The following is a 16667-nucleotide window of genomic DNA, read 5'->3' as shown; positions in this document are numbered from 1 at the left end:
TCCGTCCTTCTGCTTCTCATCGAGCAACGATCCGATAGATATCTCGGTGTCGTCATCGAAGAAGTTGGCTAGGAACTTGGTCTCCATGTCATCACAGCTGTTTACGCTGCCTGGCTTGAGGCGGCGATACCAATCGACGGTGGCTCCGCGAAGAGTGCCGACGAATGACCGCACCATCAGAGGCTCATTACCAGAGATCACCCCCAACAGCTGTTTACGCTGCCTGGCTTGAGGCGGCGATACCAATCGAAGGCGGCTCCGCGAAGAGTGCCGACGAATGACCGCACCATCAGAGGCTCATTACCAGAGATCACCCCCAAATGCGATTTGAAGTAAATCAAATGCTGGGTAGGTGAACCCATCCCATTAAACGGCGTGAAGTTAATTAGATTAAACTTCGCCGGATATGGGATCGATTCCCATTCTCTTGGGTATGGGCAAGGAATGCCTGTTTTCTTCGTCTCTTGAGCGGAAATTAGTGTGTTGATTTTGCTCTCGAGGTTCTTGATCTTCAGGTTTTCGCCGGTTTCTTCGCCAGCATTCTCATTACCACCCCCTGCGTTGACGGGAGGATCATTGGTGTTACGAGCATTTGTATCCTCATCTTCCACATTAATCCGGTTACGATGATTCTGCTCGCCTTGTTGGTTCGCCAATGCTTGGATCTGTTGGTCATGCATTTCTCTCATCTGCTGCATGGCCATCTCCATCTCAAATTTGAAACTTTCTTTCTGCTTAGCCAAAGCGTCTTCAAGCATCTTGGCCATCTGCTCCGCACTTATCATCAGGGCCTCGCGGGGTTGTCCCTCGCTGGATACTGTATTATCTGATGCCACCGCGGAGCCGGCATCAGATTCTTCATCTTCTGAAGGGCGTCTTGTCCGAATCCTACCATAAGTTGCTCGCTCTATGGTTCCGGACTGCAGACGGGTTCTAGGTCGGGAAGCTTTCAGAATCGACTCGAAATCTTCTCGTGCCGATGTCCCTTTGCTCGTCATGTTGGTGGTGACCCTCGGAAATTCTCCGTCTTCAATCACCCTTCTTCTTCGTTGGAAGCGCCTAGGCCTTGGTTTTGGCGTTTCCGCATTAAGTCTTTCAAAAACTGAAACTCTTTCGGGGACCGCCTTAATGCAATTGCATTCCGACAATACCGCCCGAATGAGTTTGGAACAGGGACATTGAATTTCCCGTTCTCGGGGACTCCTCTTCCTGGTTCTATTCGTACCCCCAGCACGATAGTACAACTCGTCATTTTGACAGTCAGAGTAACCTATCGTGTGCGGGCACGCCTTCTCAGGTACAACACAATCATTATCAGATGATAATGTTTCCATCTGAGGTTGACTTGCCTTCTTTGGGCTTTCAAAGGTTACCCGCCTCAAAACATGCCTTTTTGGGCGTGAATTTTCGGCGTGATCTTGGACTTCAATGCGCAAATTGGTGCGCGCAGCTGCCTTGAGGTCTTTGTCATGCTGGAGGTGATGGCGACCCCCAGTATGTTGAGTCGTTCTGGGCTTCTTCATCGGGCCCAAACGCTCGTGAATTGGAGCTTTGCCTCTCACGTCAGGAATTGGACCGAGGCGCTCCAAAATTGGTTTCTTCTTGCGGGATGACTCTGCATGATCTCCCGGAGAAGTTATTGGGATTGACGGCGACTTTGGTTGACTCGCCGGAGTTTGACCTTCCTTAGAAGGCTGCACTGGTTGCTTTTTGGCCTGAGTCGCCACTTCAGACTTAGGCTTCCAGACTTGTCGTGTTGGTGGTGGCTTCTTCTCCACCTCCTTTTGCAGCTTTCTACGGGCTTCCTGAGCTTGAGCCCGTGCCTGCGCTGACATCGCGCGGCGCTTGCGAATGCGCTCCTCGAGTGTCGAACGGTTCCGTTTGACGCGGACCCATTCTTTCTTTGGCGGCTTGGAAGAGTCGCCATTCATTGGTGGTTGAGGCTGTTTGCCTCTTCTGTTCTTCAACTCCGCGTGGTAGCGGAATCCGTCCGTAGACTCCATCGCCTTAGCGAATTGCCGCGCAAGGCGTTGACGACGCCTCTGGCGGGCTCTCTTTGAGAGAGTCACAACGCCCTGAACAGTAGAGGCGTTGGCGGGAGTTGGGTTGACCTGATTGGAGGTCGGTGGAACTTCATTTGACGCAACTTCGGCGTCAGTTGGGTTGAGAGCTTCGTGGGCTTCCCGAGCAGCTTCAAACCAACGAGCTTTTCTCCCGGAGGAGAACTTCTTGGACTTGCGGGGGGAGATAGAGCCGGACGAGGACACGTACTCCTCGAACTTGGCTTGGTCGAACTCGTACTCGACCTCCTCCACGACCGGGATTGCAATCCGCGGCTGCGACGCATCGATCTCGTTGGCGAGATCGTCGGCTCCCACTGTGGTCGCCAGATTGTTCGCGTGGAAAACTGTTTTCTTTTTCATTGATATGATTGTCATCTTGGGTTACAAAGATCCGGTCTTTTATAGATCCGGTTACAACTAAATCAAAGAAAATAAAGAAAAATTACAACTCTCCTCTGTGAACAAATCACGAGCTCCTGTTTTGCGGTCGCTCGCTTTGGTGGGTTCTTTGCCTGCGCCGGGGTTAATCCGTGGACCACCGCGCGATCTAGATCCGGTCGGATCTACACGAGTATGCGGGTATTATTCCACGAAGGGAATAATAGCCGGGAGGGATTAATCCACCAAGGGAATAATCGCTCAGATCTCGAGATCTAAGACCAAGCTTAGATCTGGAGTGTAGTCTCGTGTAGATCTCAGATCTGTTCTTTCTTCCTCTCGAGATCCTGCCTTTTCTGACGTGGATGGTCGCCGAGGATCAGACCGAGCCACCCCGAGGTGGCTCGGCCACCGAGCCACCGAGCCACCTCAAGGTGGCTCGGCTGAGGCTGAGCCACCTTGAGGTGGCTCGGCTTTGGCCGAGCCCCCGCGGGCGGTGTTTTCCGACTTTTTCGAGTCGTTTTCCGTTGTCTCGTTTGTCCGTGTTTCGGTTGACCTGAGACTCTGATTTGATGATCTGATTTGGCAGTAAATTGGATTCCTGATTTGGCAGTAAATCCGCTTCTGAGTTCGAGTCCGAAATTGATCTTGATTCGATCGTGATTCGTCCGAGTTTCCCCTTGGTTGGATGACTCGTTGACTCTTCGAACACTTGGCTTGATCCCACACGCGAATGGACGTATTTCGTTACTTGCGTGCGATTCGTCGATCTCGTCGCCTTGTTGGTTCGTCGGTTTGTGCCGAGCTGTGCTAAGGGACCTATAAGCGATTTTATATGCCTACAGGTGCTACTCCTATAACTTCCAAGATATCAATGGATAGGTTGTTATGACAGGTTTGGAGGATGAAGTCCTTTGTGACTGGATCTCGGCAATTCATCGTCTTATTTCGGAAGCGCTTGACGAAGTCGTCGACCATCTCTTCATCTTCGTGTTTCTCCTCGAAGAGTGTTCTGATTGATATATCGACATCATCATGAAAGAAATTGTCAAGGAATGAGCTCTCCATGTTATCCTAGCTGTTGATGCTTTCAGACTTGAGACGACGGTACCAATCAAAGGCAGGTCTGCAAAGGGTGCCAACGAATGACCAAACCATCAAGACTTTATTACCGGAGATCATGCCTAAGTGGGACTTAAAGTAGATCAGATGTTGAGTGGGTGAGCCTTTCCCGTTGAACGGCATGAAGTTGATCATGTTGAACTTTGCCGGATACGGGATTGACTCCCACTCTCTTGTGTAAGGACACAAAATACCGATCTTCTTCACCTCTCGAGCATACATCAGAGTGTTGATTTTGCTCTCAAGGTCTTTCATCTTCTCGTCCTCATCTGTATCATACTTTGGATGATTTCTAAGTGGAACAACATGGCCACCCCTGTTTGCGGTGAAAGTTGATTTCTTCATTGCTGAATCTATTATAATTTTAATTGTTTACAAAGAATTCAAATACTCAACAAAAGAAAGAAATAAAAGGTTACAACTCTCTCGAAAATAATGCAAGATCCGTTCGTCGTCTCTTGTTTGCGTGGTTTTTTGGCCGGTGACGGGGATGTCGATATCCGTGGACTACCTGACAATCAGATCAGATCCAATACTCCGTCGAATCCCGAAGGAATCTAGAAGCAGAAGCGCTTATCTCGGCAATGGTGAGATAATTGCTCTTCTTAAGATTATCACAACGGGATAATCCTAAGGAACGGACACGGGCGATGTAGATCTGAAGAAGCTTTCTCTCCTGTTCTGAGGAACTCAATCAATCTTCAGTCCGGTAGGGCTTCGCCTATTCTCCAAAATTCCAGATCCGAAAAAATGAGGGTCCTGGGGCTGTATTTATAGGCTCCAAGGAAGTTTGGGCGGCTCAAAGTGCGTTGGAAAGCTGGCGAGGAGTTCTATAAGCTCCGATGATTAGATTATTGTGGATTAAGCTGGGATAAGAGCGGCGTTTCGCCTTTTGTAAGTGACGCGGGGCTCCTGATCAGTTCGTGTCTTCGTTATTCTGAAACTCCGTACTTCACGTAGTTCGTCGATTCACTTTAAGCGTTCATCGACGTCAATCAAGCTTCTGTAACTTGGATAGTGACGTTCATCTTCTTCTCTTAGCTTTGAGCTGTTCGTGGATACCTATAGGCAATTTTCAACGCCTACAGATACCCCCTCCAAAGCGTTCCAGACTCGTTTCTTTTATAGAAGAGGCTGGAATACTTTGGATGTGATTGGTCCAGCCTTCAGTCGGCGTAAAGGACCTGTAGTTAGCTTCAATTCTTGACTCCTTCGATTTCTAATCTCTTCGATACTTTGACGAATAGCTGAAGTTCTTTCGGCGCTGCGTTTATCGTCTGGCCGTCGTCGGAGCCTCGAATCTAAAACTAATGAGTTGAGTTTGGCTTGTGTCATTAAGTTGACTTAGAACTGACTACCTCCGTTGTATCGTGCTGACTTAGGGTTTCAGATCGCTGTAAGTTGACTTTTTCATCGCAACGCGTTGACTGGTGTTGACCTAGGATTACGTGTTGACCGGCGTTAACCTAGGGTTTCGGATCACCCGGCGTGGACTTTTGGTCACAACGCGTTGACTGGCGTTGACCTAGGGGTTACGCGTTGACAGGCATTGACCTTAGGGTTTTGAATGTCGTACGTTGACTTTTGGTTGTAACGCGTTGACTAGCGTTGACCTAGGGTTACACGTTGACCGGTGTTGACCTTAGGGTTTCGGATCGCCCGGCGTTGACTTTTGGTCATAACGCATTGACTGGCGTTGACCTAGGGTTATGCGTTGACCGGCGTTGACCTTAGGGTTTTGAACGTCGTACGTTGACTTTTGGTTACAACGCGTTGACTGGCATTACCCTAGGGTTACGCGTTGACCGGCGTTAACCTAGGGTTTTGGATCACCCGGCGTTGACTTTTTGGTTACAACGCGTTGACTGGCGTTGACCTAGGGTTACGCTTTGACCGGCGTTGACCTCAGGGTTTTGAACGTCATATGTTGACTTTTGGTTGCAACGCGCTGACTGGCGTTGACCTAGGTTTATGCGTTGACCGGTGTTGACCTTAGGGTTTTGAATCGCCCGACGTTGACTTTTGGTCGCAACGTGTTGACTGGCGTTGACCTAGGGTCACGCGTTGACCGGCGTTGACCTCAGGGTTTTGAATCGCCCGATGTTGACTAGTGTTGGTTTTTATCAAAATATCCAATAACCGACAAAAACGGGAGAAATTCGGGCTTAAAAGAGTATCCGGGGGTTCAAACTGGGCTTAGACACTCGTGGGTGTCTTGGCCTTGGACGAGACACCCTTGGCTTAGACACCCTAGGGTGTCCCGGCCCAAAGGCCGAGACACATGTGTCTCTTTCTCATTTTTTTTCTTTCCTCTTATGTTATGTACTTTTCCCCCTCTTTCAAAATTTTCAAAAGAATCCTCTTCCCCCTTAAACTCCCTCTCCTTCCTCCTCTTATCCAAACACCATTGTTCTTCTCTTTTAAGAACTCCAAACCCATTAGAACTCTCCTCTTTAAAACCCCTCAACCCAAAAAAAAAATTCGGATTTTATATCCTCATTATTTGGCTGAAAATCCCTCCTCTCAAGCTAGGGTTCCTTTCATCTTCAAGTTCAAGACTTGATCTTTTGGAGTTGGGTTTTCAAGCTCTTGGTTTGGGTAAGCTCCTCTTCAACTCTCTCCTCTTTTTCAAGAAAGATTACAACTTTATGCTTATGATGGGGGTATGACATGAATTCCTATGCCAAGATCATAACTTTTTATTCTCATGAGTTGGGTTTTTTGAAAAAGATAGGATCTTGATGATGGATTGTGTGTATGGACCAAGATTTGGGGGGTTTTATGCAAAAACAACACTATGGCCGAAATTTGAGGGGATTTTGTGCAAAAGTGGACTAAAAATTTGAGGACTTTTGTGCAAAAGTGGACTGAAATTTGGGACTAAAATTTTACACCTATTTGGCCAAACTTTGAGGGGTGTTTTCATGCAAAAGAATCAACATTGTTGAGGGGTTTAATTGCAAAAAGCAACCATATATTGTAGAGGGGTTTATTTGCAAAAAGGGCTAAAATTTTATGGCTGAAATTTTAAAAGTTTAGACCACAAACCCACGACCAAAATTTTGAGAAGAGGATGTGCAAAATAAACCGAATTTTTTTTGGAGGGGTTTATTTGAAAAATTGGCCAAATTTTTATAAAAGGGTTTATCTATAAAATTAGCTGAGATTGTGAGGTAATGGGGATGTTAGATGAACAAACACGATGATCATGGCCCAAATCGAATGTGTCCATGACTAGAATTTAGTCTTGAACATGAGGGGTATTTTTGGTATTTCGCCAAAGAAATCATCATGAGGGTTTATACTGCAACTTGAGCCCATTGCTTGCATGCGCAAAACTCATAGGTTTAATTAGACTTCAACTATGAAATCCTATTCTTTTTATAGGACTTTAGTTAAAGTTCTTAATTTCCCTTTTAACTTTCGGGTACCCGGATTTATGATTGTACCTGATCCGTTGATTTTCATTGTAGGTTTTTCATGTCTCCGCGCCGACAGCGATTTCATAGGAGTCGCTCCTTTTCACAGCATAGCGAGAGGGAGGCTCCCGCGGCATCCTCTTCCGCGGCATTCTCTTTCGGGGGTGAGCATTTGCGCTTTCTATATCCCCGATTGATCTCTTCGCGGGTCATTCGGGAAGAACCGACATCCTCCTTCGCGGGGATCGAGGTTTCAAGAAGTTCGTGGTTCTATCATGCCCTCGTTTGGCCCCTTCGCGGGTCATTCAGGAAGAACCGACATCATCCTTCGCGGGGGTTGAGGTTTCAGGAAATTCGTGGTTCTGTTATACCCTCGTTTGCCCCCTTCGCGGGTCATTCGGGAAGAACCGACATTCTCCTTCGCGGGGATCGAGGTTTCAGATTTGTTTGGCTTGGCCAATTCAAGTCTCCCGGCATGTTGGGACGATTTCGTGTTGTCTTACACTGTGTAGGTCGGGGTATGTTACCACGTTGCTTCACTCAAAATCGTCTCGCCAATTGGCCAATGGGTGATCTTATCTCGCCCTCTTGTGAGATGAATTTAATCCTTGTATAATTCATGGATAATTTTCTGACTCTACCCTTGTTTTGTTGCAGTTGAATTCCTCGCAGACAGTCTTCCCACTCATGCTACTAGTGGTTGCAGTGGGGAGGTTTTCTCTTCTATTGCTGATAGCCAGGCTATTAGTCCGCTTCCTCAGTTTGATAGAAATCGTTCCGATGAATCCTGTCGTTTGATACGAGATGGGGGACATCGTTCATTACGCCAGCTGATTATTGATGCCCCTTTTACCGCAGACTCCATTTCTACTCAGGCTTTAGAGAGGCCTGGTTATCTGTTTGGAGATTCCGTTGAGGATCCGGCTAGGTTGACTTTTGCTGATGAGCACTGGTTGAATAATGATGAAGGAGCTCTTCTTTATATTCCTTCCATTCCCCGTTAGCATTCCTTTACTCATTTGGAGGCGCAGGCCGTACCGCGACGGATATCCTGGAATCTTACAGATGATGGTGACCGAGTTCATTGTGGATATATCTCCCACCACAAGACTCCAGGCTCCGATAGGCACAATTATATTCGCGGTCTTCGACCAGGGATTCTGGGTCTTGATACTGCACCCCCAGACGAGGTATCAGCGGCTGCTCCTACTGTGAGGAATCGTTTGGCTAAGCTTGGGAGGAAGTTACCTCCACCAGATTTTAGATGTTTTGGTTGGGTTTATTCACAACCCAAGGGATGATGGACACGTATGACTGGTTACGTCTTGGGACGTTGGGAGAGTGACCTGAGAAGCAGTGGGTTATATGCGCCTATACGAGCCACCATGTATGGATTCTTGGTCAGCTGTCGCCATTTCCTAGCATTATTAGAAACATATGTCCCCGATAGTAACACATTTCTATCTTGCGGTGGAGAGCTAGGGTTAGCTTTGCATGAGATGCACAAAGTTTCTGATCTTCCGATGGGGGATTATCCGTACCAGGAGTACTTTCCCTCGAACCTGCAATTGGAGAGGATGAAGAAGGATTCACCCGATATGTATGACACACTTTGGGATCGTACGTGTCACTATTATACATCTCTAATCAAAGTGACCACCCAGGCGAAGAGGAAGAGATAGATCAGCTTGAAGCAGTTCGTCGTTTATCTATTCCAGCATTTGGAGGGTGATTTAAGCGAGATCGTTCGTGAGTTAGACATTTTGACACCTTATGCCGTTAATGAGTTAATGGAGAAGGCCGAGGCTGTTAACCTTATAGTTTTGATGATGATTTGGCAAACAATTTATTACTAATAAGTTCTCTAGTGTTTTGTGTTTATATTTCTCTTTTCAGGTATTTCAACACACTTCAGTCAAGCGTTAAAGATTCAAGTTCATATGTGTGGATTTACCTAGGTATATGTTTGGCTTACTTACATATATTGTATGATTATATCTAAGCTCAATATATGTACACTTAACACGATTTTTGACGTTTTCCATCATATAAATGATTTTTCATCAAACGTTGTTAAGATATCTTTTATCTCATGATTACAGCTCTTTCATACTTCATTATATACATATAATACATGCTTAATATATATATACATATTTACAAGCTTCATGTCATTTTCATGTTCACGAAAAACAGGTTTTCTGAACACTTTTCAAAAACAGGGAGTTTTCACAAACAAAAATTGATTTTCCAAAAATTCCTTTTCAAACACGTTTATTTCATCATTTAGAAACTTTCCCCAAAGTTTCACTATTTTTGGATTTGATTTGATATTTTTAATGAATTTTCAAAACAGCCCCAAAACCTGTCAATATGCCATATGTCAGTTTTCGGTCGAACGGTGCGGTCGACCGACAGTTGTTTTTTTGAGCTGCTCACGGTCGACCGCATTGGTCGACCGAGAGACCTCCAGAGACTTTTTTGGTCGATCGAAATTTCCGTCGGTTGACCGCCAGCTTTAAAATGTTATTTTTTGGGTTTTTGAGCTTCGCGGTCGACCGGACCGGTCGACCGCCGAACTGACAGAACTTTTACAACGGCTAGTTTTTGTACCTGTTTTCCAATCGGTTTTTTGGTCTTTTACTATCATTTTGCTGTTGTATTGGGGTGCTATATATACCCCATTGCTGCTCTTCTTCTAAATATCCAAGAAATCCAAGTTTGGTGTTTTAACAAAATATTAAGTGTGTTTAAGAGCTGTTTAAAGTTGATTTCATCAATCCAATTTCAAGAGAAGTTTTTCTACACAATGAAGTAGCCCTTCCAAATCCCATTCGGGAATCATCATCTACTGTTCTTCTTGTTTGAGAAGTCTTCTAAACTCTTATATAGCTTATTATTTTATTTTCATTTCATTTAGCTATATTTATTGCAGTTTCATTCACTGGTTATCACACACACTTATTGAGCTTGATATTTTCATACCATATAGTGTGGGTTGTGGGGTGTGATTTAGTGATGTGTGAGCTTCATTGCGTTCTCACTTGTTATTGAGAAAAATCATTGTATTTAACTTTATTTGTGAGAATCACTGAATACACTTGTACACCGAGAGAAGTGTGAGGTGCAGACACCGGGTCGAATCCAATAGGAGTGGCAGTTCGATGACTGAACCTAGGAGAGGTAGTAACGAGCACTTGAGGAGGAGGACACGGGGTAGGTTCCTACACTTAGTGTGTATAGTGTGATTGCTAGTTTTGTGCTAGTGCTCGAAGTTTCCGGTGAACTTGTAAACCGATTGTGTAGAAGTTCCGTTTTCCAAACCGGATTGTGATAGTGGATATCTCCTCGAGGTGAGGAGCGGGGACGTAGGTCGTGGTGACCGAACCTCGTAAACATATCATGTGTTTGTGTTTTGCTTAGCGTATATTTTATTCATCATTATTGTTCATATCCATATCATATTTCTTCTTGCAAGATCAAATTGATCAACATAATTTTAATTAGCTTTTAATTGGGATTAGATTAGCATAAGACCCTAATCACCCCCCCTCTAGGGTCTAACAATTGGTATCAGAGCTTGGTGCTCTTTGATTTAAGGACTAACCGCCTTAAGTTAAAGATCTAAGTTATTGTATTTGTGCTAATCTAATTTTGATTACTTTGTGCTTCTTGCATTTCATCTTTATGGATATGTATGATTCATCTTGCTTAGGATATGCTATTAATGTTGCTCCTCGTTTGGATATTTTTCCCTATGCTCAATGGCGAGTTAGATTCAAACTTTTCGTTCAATCTAAACAATTCGATTTATGGGAAATTATTGAGGATGCTTATATCGTTCCAAATTTGGAAAAATCCAAATGGAGTGAAATTGATAAAAGATTGTTTAATATGAACAAGCTTTTGTTAGAATATTTGATTAATGCTTTTCACTCTTCGTTTTCTAACAATTTTGCTAATTTTGATAGTGCTTACGCTTTATGGAAACTTATTGAAGCACAGGAAGGGAAATTGGAGGCTATTCAACAAGCGTTGGAAAATCCCGCTTTGAGTTCTAAGGAAGCCTCATCTCCATGTACAATACCACTAGGTGATAACCCTAGTGAGGTATGCAATAACATGTACAATACCACTAGGTGATAACCCTAGTGAGGTATGCGATAACGATGATATTATTACTTTTGATGAACTTGCTCTTGAGTTTGAAAAATTACACAATTGCTATATTGATGTAAAGAGTAAGTATGTTAATATGAAATCCACTCATGAAACACTAGCTACTAAGTTTAATTTTATTGCAAATGAAAATATAATTCTTAAAGAATGCAATGAAAATTTGAAAATTAAAAATGCTAGTTTGCTTCATGAAAAACGTGATGCTATGTTAGAAGTAGATAAGTTGAAATCTATGATAAATAATCTTGTTTATCCTACTTCTAGTAGCAATGCTTGTATGCACAATGATGAGTTGAATCAAATGAGAAAAAGAATATCTACCTTAGATTCAACACTAAATACTTGTATTGCTAATAATAAAAAGCTTATGGACTTATGTGCAAAGTTCAATGTTAATTCTTCTAAGAAACCTATTCACTATGCACATATGTATGACAAAATTCACAAATGTTCTATTTGCGGTCTTAAAGGCCATTTAGCTCAATTTTGTCATAATGCACCAAAAATTGACAAACCTATTCATGATTGTGCATCCCATCAAGCTTCTTCATCACATACACATGTACACACACATAGTGTAAATCATAAACATGCTCATGTGTATAAATGTGATTATTGTGGTCGTTTTGGTCATTTGGCCATGTTTTGTTTCGATTTGAAAAGAAATTCTCGTTTGCAAAACAATTACAAAGAAAAATCTATTTTTGCAAATGAACCACGTGCATTCCATTTCGGTCAACGTAAACCATTCAAACCTCTACATTGCACAAATTGCAATCGTTTGGGTCATGTTTACAATTTTTGCTTTGATCGTATTGGTGCACAAAATACGCCCAAACGGGTTCATAACCCTAGGGCCTTGAATTTAAATGATAGGGGTCATGTCCCAAGTTCTAGCGGCACCAAAATGATTTGGGTACCAAAATGATTTTTACATTATTTTTTTGTTTTGTTTTGTTTTTATTTTGAATAATTGGGTTTTGAGCTTTGAATGACAAATTGTATTCTTTATGTTAAAATAAATTATTTGTATGATTTTATAATTAAAAACACTTATATATATCTTATAAAACTTTTAGTATTTTATAAAACAAATTTCCAAAAGGTCTAAATTGAAAAATCTCTCAAAACCAATTTTCTACATTACCTGCTCTTTATTTTCTCGCGGTCGACCGACCCGGTCGACCGACGAAGTCTCTGTAAGTTGTTTCGGTCGACCGCGTCGGTCGACCGACAGAGATTTTCAGCAGTGATTTTTTTTGTTTTATCGGGTTTCGGTTTTTATTGGATACTTGCTTTGAACCCGATATCATCTCCACCATTGAATCCAGCTATTGAATTGATCCCAGCCTTTCCTTCAGCCTCTCAAAGACCCGACTCCTCACTTTCTTCCCCAGTTCAAAATTTTCCCCAAATTCGTTCGGTTTCCCCACGGTCGCCTGCCTCTGTCATCCGCCGATCTCAAATTGGTTCTTCCCCATCTAATTCATCTGGTCTTTTCCTTAATTAAATGTTTATTTTTCTGGATCTAGGGTTTCTGCTTTAGGGTAGTTCTTATTTTGCTCTATTTTTCCTTTTGTTGTTTCAGGGGTTTCTAATTTATCTCATATCTGATCAAAACCCTAGTTGTTCATAATCTATCATGCCTCCCAAAAAGAGATCTAAACCTGAGTCTAGTTCATCCTCTAAAAATGCTTCTCATTATGAGGATTTTCTGTTGTTTAAATCTCTTGTTAAGAAATATAGAGAATTGTGCAAACTGAAAATTCTTCCAACCAGATATATCAAATATCTTCCAACTAGATATATCAAATATCTTCAGTTAATCATGTATGACACTCAGTCTATCCTTCGTAATGTTGGGTTAGATAGATTGTTAGATGAGGAACATAAAGTTTCTTATTATCCTTTTTTAGTTTATCTGTTTTATGCCAACCTGTCCACAACATCCTCTGCTGATGGTAGTCTGACCATTACTTCATCTGTTAAAGATGTTGCAATATCCTTTTCTGCCAACGAACTTGCGGGGATTCTTAAAATCCCAACAGGTGACGTTGATCTCATATCTGTTGAGCTTGGTGATCCAGCTATAAACCAACTCATGTTTAAACCCGGTTTCTCTTATCCTATGAACAACAATTCTCTCAATCCAAATGCTAAACTCATTGCTAGAATCGTTGCTCAAAACTTGATTCCTAAAACCGGTAGTTTCGATCACTTTGCCTCTGACAAGATTAATGCCATATATGCCATATTTGCCAAAATTAAAGTAGATTGGGCAACTGTTTTTCTCAATAATATGGCATCGAAGCATACCAAATTTCTACCATTTGGCTCCTTTCTCACCCTCATCTTTCAACACTTCGATGTTGACATCACCAATGAACCCAAGATTGAATCTAAGAAAGATTTCTTTGATAGGGTCTCTCTCTTTTGCATGCAGCTTTCGAGCCCCCTATCTGATCCTGTTGTGCCATCATCCTCTCGATCTAGAGCTTCCACCTCTTCCTCTTCTGATATTTGTGACCGTCTGGATCGTCTTGAGACTCAGTTCTCAAGTGTTCAGAAGCAGGTCTCAACTATCCAGAAGGATGTTAGGACCATTCTTTCTTATCAGCGTCAGTCTCTCGGGATTCCGGATCCCTCTTCTAGCTCTGAGTCTGATTCTGAGGAGGGCCCTGCTGAAGGATCAGGATCTTCTAATGGTGATGGTGATGATGATGGTGATGATGATGATTGATCTTGCTGATTTTTGGAGTTCTTTTAAGTGATCTCTATGCTTATGGTGTTGTTTCTTTTTGAGTTAGAAAACTTGATATCTATGTTTTTAGTTTGAGTGTAATAACTCTATATTAGTGTGGAACCATGTGACCTTTTATGTATGGTTTGCTATATTGTGGAACAATCTATGTTTATGCAAAACTATGTAGTTTCTAATGCTTATGTGATGATTTGTGACTTATTGTGTTTAGTTTATTTCTTCTATGATCAATGCATAGTTGAAACAATATTCATGCTTTGGTGTGTGGAAAATAAGTTCCTAATAATGAGTTCTTTGTTTTATGTACTGTTTATGATTGTTTAGTTTGCTTAGCTCCTTTACATACTCTTTAGTGTCATTTATTCTATTTGACAGAGGGAGCTTTTGGCATACATTTTTTATTATCCGTGCTTATAAGCAGGGGGAGCATTGCTCCTATCTTTCATTTTTTCCTTTTTGATGTTGTCAAAGGGGGAGAAAAATCCACATATAGCTCATATAGCTCATATACTTATTCATATTCATATATGGTTTATGTGATCATTCATGTATGATTTGTCTATGTTTGGCTTATATGTGGGTTATCAGTTTATATTTCATATTCATGTATACATTGTTTGCCATCATCAAAAATGGGGAGATTGTTGACCCTATAGTTTTGATGATGATTTGGCAAACAATTTATTACTAATAAGTTCTCTAGTGTTTTGTGTTTATGTTTCTCTTTTCAGGTATTTCAACACACTTCAGTCAAGCGTTAAAGATTCAAGTTTATATGTGTGGATTTACCTAGGTATATGTTTGGTTTACTTACATATATTGTATGATTATATCTAAGCTCAATATATGTACACTTAACACGATTTTTGACGTTTTCCATCATATAAATGATTTTTACGATTTTTGACGTTTTCCATCATATAAATGATTTTTCATCAAACATTGTTAAGATATCTTTTATCTCATAATTACAGCTCTTTCATACTTCATTATATACATATAATACATGCTCAATATATATATACATATTTATAAGCTTCATGTCAATTTTCATGTTCACGAAAAACAGGTTTTCTGAACACTTTTCAAAAATAGGGAGTTTTCACAAACGAAAATTGATTTTCCAAAAATTCCTTTTCAAACACGTTTATTTCATCATTTAGAAACTTTCCCCAAAGTTTCACTATTTTTGGATTTGATTTGATATTTTTAATGAATTTTTAAAACAGCCCCAAAACATGTCAATATGCCATATGTCAGTTTTCGGTTGACCGGTGCGGTCGACCGACAGTTGTTTTTTTTGAGCTGCTCGCGGTCGACCGCACAGGTCGACCGAGAGACCTCCAGAGACTTTTCCGGTCGACCGAAATTTCCGTCGGTCGACCGTCAGCTTTAAATTCCTATTCTTTGAGATTTTGAGCTTAGCAGCTTATTATTTCATTTTCATTTCATTTAGCTATATTTATTGAGTTTCATTCACTGTTATCACACACACTTATTGAGCTTGATATTTTCATACCATATAGTGTGGGTTGTGGGGTGTGATTTAGTGAGTGTGAGCTTCATTGCGTTCTCACTTGTTATTTGAGAACAAATCATTGTATTTAACTTTTATTTGTGAGAATCACTTATAATACACTTGTACACCGAGAGAAGTGTGAGGCGAGACACGGGGTCGAATCCAATAGGAGTGGCATCGATTGACGAACCTAGGAGAGGTAGTAATCGAGCACTTGAGGAGGAGGACACGGGGTAGGTTCCTACACTTAGTGTGTATAGTGTGATTGCTTAGTGTTTGTGTAGTGTGAAAGTTTTCGGTGATCTTGTAAACCGAGTGTGTAGAAGTTCAGGCTTCCAAACCGGATTGTGATAGTGGATATCTCCTCGAGGTGAGGAGCGGGGACGTAGGTCGTGGTGACCGAACCTCGTAAATATATCGTGTGTTTGTGTTTTGCTTAGCGTATATTTTATTCATCATTATTGTTTATATCCATATCATATTTCTTCTTGCAAGATCAAATTGATCAACATAATTTTAATTAGCTTTTAATTGGGATTAGATTAGCATAAGACCCTAATCACCCCCCTTCTAGGGTCTAACAGAGGCTTGCTCTCTCACAATTGCCGATGCTGAGGGAGTTTTTTCTACAGGGACCAAGTTTCGGACATTCCTTTGTCATGCACAGAAGTCTATTCAGCCCAAGACTCTGCTAGCAGGCTATCTTGCTATCTGGTTGAAGAAGTGCGTCGTTGCGTCATTCCATATCAGTTTTCTGATGCTTTACCTCTTGAGGTGCTCTTCCCTGCCGTTCAACTAGCTTACGGGAGGGAGCTTTCTCTGCTTCCGGCGATGGTTGCTGGCATCCATTGTGGGCTTAGGTATTTGGTCGATGGTTTTACGTAGGTGGGTTCTGAACCGTCGACAGAGCTTATTTCTGTAAAGGTTGAGCTTCCGTATACATACCTGATGGCGTGGCTCGTTCTTCATCGTCCTGACTTAATGTCGGCGCCCAGTACTGTTCATGTCTCCGTTCCTTTTGAGCAACTGTTGGAAAGGAGTAAATGGTTTGGGAAGACGTTCACTGATGTACAGCGAGAGCTTCAAGTTCGTAAGAGCTGGGAGTTCTTCAAGTATTTTCCTCGCTTCTCGGGCTGTTACGATGATGTGTTGATTGATGAGGAAAAACCCAGGACTGGTCAGACTTCTCTTGACACTGGTTGTTTCTGTTGGTTGGTGAACATTCG

Source organism: Asparagus officinalis, chromosome 7, assembly GCF_001876935.1.
Source record: "Asparagus officinalis chromosome 7, Aspof.V1, whole genome shotgun sequence".
Classification (NCBI taxonomy): Eukaryota; Viridiplantae; Streptophyta; class Magnoliopsida; order Asparagales; family Asparagaceae; genus Asparagus; species Asparagus officinalis.
The sequence above is the reverse complement of the archived record's forward strand: the minus strand, read 5'-3'. Positions refer to the sequence as shown.